The sequence below is a fragment of the Anabas testudineus genome, chromosome 18 (genome assembly GCF_900324465.2).
Source record: "Anabas testudineus chromosome 18, fAnaTes1.2, whole genome shotgun sequence".
In the NCBI taxonomy this organism is placed as follows: Eukaryota; Metazoa; Chordata; class Actinopteri; order Anabantiformes; family Anabantidae; genus Anabas; species Anabas testudineus.
Genome location: NC_046627.1, coordinates 19,829,416 through 19,832,924, shown reverse-complemented (window position 1 = coordinate 19,832,924; position 3,509 = coordinate 19,829,416). Strand labels below are relative to the sequence as shown.

At 38.0% G+C, this 3,509-nt stretch overlaps 2 non-coding genes across 2 annotated transcripts; one reads left to right on the top strand and one right to left on the bottom strand.

Annotated features, from left to right (window-relative positions):
- The first annotated feature begins 2,190 nt into the window (after positions 1–2,190).
- trnak-cuu lies at positions 2,191–2,263 on the top strand. The gene has a single exon. It is a non-coding gene; the product is annotated as a tRNA-Lys (tRNA).
- A 169-nt stretch (positions 2,264–2,432) lies between these two features.
- Positions 2,433–2,506, bottom strand: trnan-guu. Its single transcript has one exon. It is a non-coding gene; the product is annotated as a tRNA-Asn (tRNA).
- Positions 2,507–3,509: the final 1,003 nt, after the last annotated feature.

Genomic DNA, 3,509 nt, shown 5'->3' with positions numbered 1-3,509 from the left:
GCTCATCCCTCTCTGTCTGCAGCTCCCACCACCGCTGCTCTGTCGGAGTAGGATGCTGCCATCCAGTGGTGTCAGAGGCCCTGTAGGGTACAGTCACAATAGTTCAAGTGTTATTTATACAGTAGGAAGATGAATGATTACAGTGCAGATCGAAACTGTAAGTCTATTCCTTAAGTAGTCTACCAAAGTGCACATTCAAAAATATTAATTCACAAGCCTATGTATTTATTTTATGCATCATTATAATATTTCTACTCCACATATCAGAGGCAAAGATGGTGCTTTTTGCTGCACTTCATTTGTCTGACAGCTATAGACATTTTTTGATATTATAATATTTCTTTGCATTGAAACACATGGGTGCAGTGATTTTAAATGTTTGGCTCCTATATATTGTACAGACCTGGAGAGGTGTGATTTATTTGTGAGGTCTTGATCCTGAGTTTGAGGACCACTGTTTTAATGTAACTGGATCTACCTCACATTGAAATATTCAGTAATACTGATTATTATTGAAAGTCTGAAGATCTGAGTACTTATTCTGCCACATAAAGTCTGTCAATTTTACAGCAATGCTGATGTGCCATTGACATGATATTGTGTAATAACTGACTTATATCTTTCCTTTATGCAATTACAAAATAATAAAGTTGAATCCAATAACCAACATTCCTGTTAGAAGTAAGGTGACAGTTGTCTCTGGTGGGAATTTAACTACTGCACCAACAAGACTGTGGTAAAAGCTGCATGACATCTTTTTTAAGTGTGTACAATAATGATAATCGATAATTATCATATATTACGCAGACCGCATAGTCATTTTGTCCTCAGACCAATAAGAGCCTAATTTACATGATTTTGAGGAAGTGTGTTGCACATATTAATGTTGTTGGTGATGTAATTTTAATAGGTTAATTATTATTAATGTGTGCAGCATTTATAGTAGTTCCCTATCCTTAATAATCCTCCCTAATATTTGTTGGTGTGAAATTGACATTATATACACCCGGTTGGTTAGTTTACGCTTTATAAACGTAACGTTGACAAGGTTTTAGTTGATTATTTAATGTTTAACTGTGAAACGTAGCAGCAACGCCCAGGTTTGAGGTTTTAGCTAATGCTAATGTTAGCTAACACCGTAAAACCTATCTTTACGGTAAGACTGTGACTAATGTGAAAATTACTATTACTATTACTATTACGATTAAAAAGCTAACAGCAAGGACGCTCTGACTGGGCGAAATATTAGTTTTTGTCACAATACCTAATGTAAGATTTCTAGTCTAAGGGTATGTGCTAAACGTCGGCCCATAGCAGGCTAGCGTTAGCTGTAAACAATGCAAATAATTAGCCTTAACTTAGCCTTAAGGCTTCAGGATGTAATAGTCAGAATTGGTTCTTTCACGTTTATGAACTTATTTTAATTTGTGTAATATGCTTTAAATATATTCTCTGTATAGTATTGATTGGCATGTGTCGAGTAATACAAGAAACACAAAGTGGTAAAAAAATAGTTCAGCTCGGCACATTAGCTTGAGCTTGATTTTTGAGAGTTGATTTTTTAAATTTGTTTTCTAGGTTTAACTTTGTATTTAAAACGTATGACAGCAAAGTTGTTGGTAAGTAACAAACTAACCTCACTTTTCTATTACGTTTCTACTGCTACCAGTTATTCTAAGAGTAACTTTAGTATTATAAGGCTGTGGCTTCTTAGTTGACTAAAGGAAAACTTTAAAACATATATTTGTAGTAATTTAGTGGTTTCACAGCATAGTTATACAGCAAACACAAGTTGCTAATTGAAGAATGCAGAATGTAAAGCAAATACTAAATATATTCAGATAGATATATAGACTGATATTATGGTCCAAATGTTTCACTACTCATCCAAGTAGCTTCTCCAGTCTGAAGATAGTTTGGTTTGGTTTCACTCCACCTCTTGGCCTGAATAGGCTCGTTAGGTGAATGAAAGGATGTGAAGGATGTGTTATCACACCTCTGCCACCCCCTCTTATCACCTAAAGTGGGTCGTTAAGTGTGTTCAACAGGGTGCAGGTGTGAATTGGTCCTGATCTTTCTGCGGATGGATGAAAGCAGCATGATAAATAGAAAGTAAATAGAAGTCTAAGGCCTCCATCTGTGTTGTTCGGATTGCGTTTATAAACCGCACCCCCTGGGCTGACATCATCAGCCCGGCTAGCTCAGTCGGTAGAGCATGAGACTCTTAATCTCAGGGTCGTGGGTTCGAGCCCCACGTTGGGCGTCACTTACTTTTCTCTCTGACGCTCCACATGTGTTGTGGTCCCTCTGCTGTGATCATGTTAATGAACCCTTTAGGAAAACATACATTATTATATAATGGTTGAATTGTGTTAGATAGAATAAACAGTTACACTGAAATAATAAAACCACCAACACATAAATAAAACAGTCGTCCCTGGGTGGGCTCGAACCACCAACCTTTCGGTTAACAGCCGAACGCGCTAACCGATTGCGCCACAGAGACCACATGACTGCTATTTTTTACATAGACCTAATGACAGTGTGGACAGAGGAACATGGAGGTGTTCATAGAGAAACTTGACTTTTTGGTCAATTGGTTCGAGAGAGGGTTCATTTCTCGAAGCTTCATGTGCACAACAAACCACCTACTGGCCAAGTGTGTCATCACAGGCAGCTGTACCTGAACCACATAATGTGTGATGCATTGAATTTTTGTGTCTGTTGGGAATGACTATGAATTACAAAAAAATGTATGACCAAATCATTTCTGTATAAAATAAATTATCACATATGTGTATAATAAATATAATAAATAAATTGTTTATTTATTCTGTGTCTGTAAATTTTCCCAAAATGGTAATAGTATAATAGGGCAGGTTAAGCTGTTTTTCTGATAATGGCCTGGGCGTAATCAGGCAGAGGACAGTGAAAGTGCTTGTGGAACTAGGAAAAGGGCACAGATTATGCTGTGTAACTTAGACAATGATGTACAGGACGGGACACAACCTCTTCAGCCTTGGAGAAGACTCACAAGGCACAGAAGATGCTGGTGTGCACAAAAAGGCAAGTGTAAGTTTGGGTAGAGTCGTTTTTGCTTTTTCCAGTACTCCAGAGGTTTTCCAGTCTTCCAATATTTGGCTCTCAAAGGTACTGCTGGACCTCCACAGTGACATTTTGAGACCTCCTTGCCTCCATGACACTGGTGTCTAAACGACGCCACAGTTTGTTACCTAAGAGGAAACCACAGATCATGTTAGTAAGTGTTCTCATAGAAATAACTGATGTCAAAATGTAAAATAATAGATTACCTCCAGTGACAACATGACCTCTCTGCTTTGTTGTGCCCTTATAATGGTAGCACACTCTGGGGACAGTCGCTTTATAGCTTCAGTGACTTTTGTTTGACTGAAAAATCCATTAACTTTATATCGGGGGTCCAGGAGTGTAGCAAGGGACATGATGCTCTTTGACTGCAAAGTATAAAGCTTCTCCCATAGTTGCCTGAT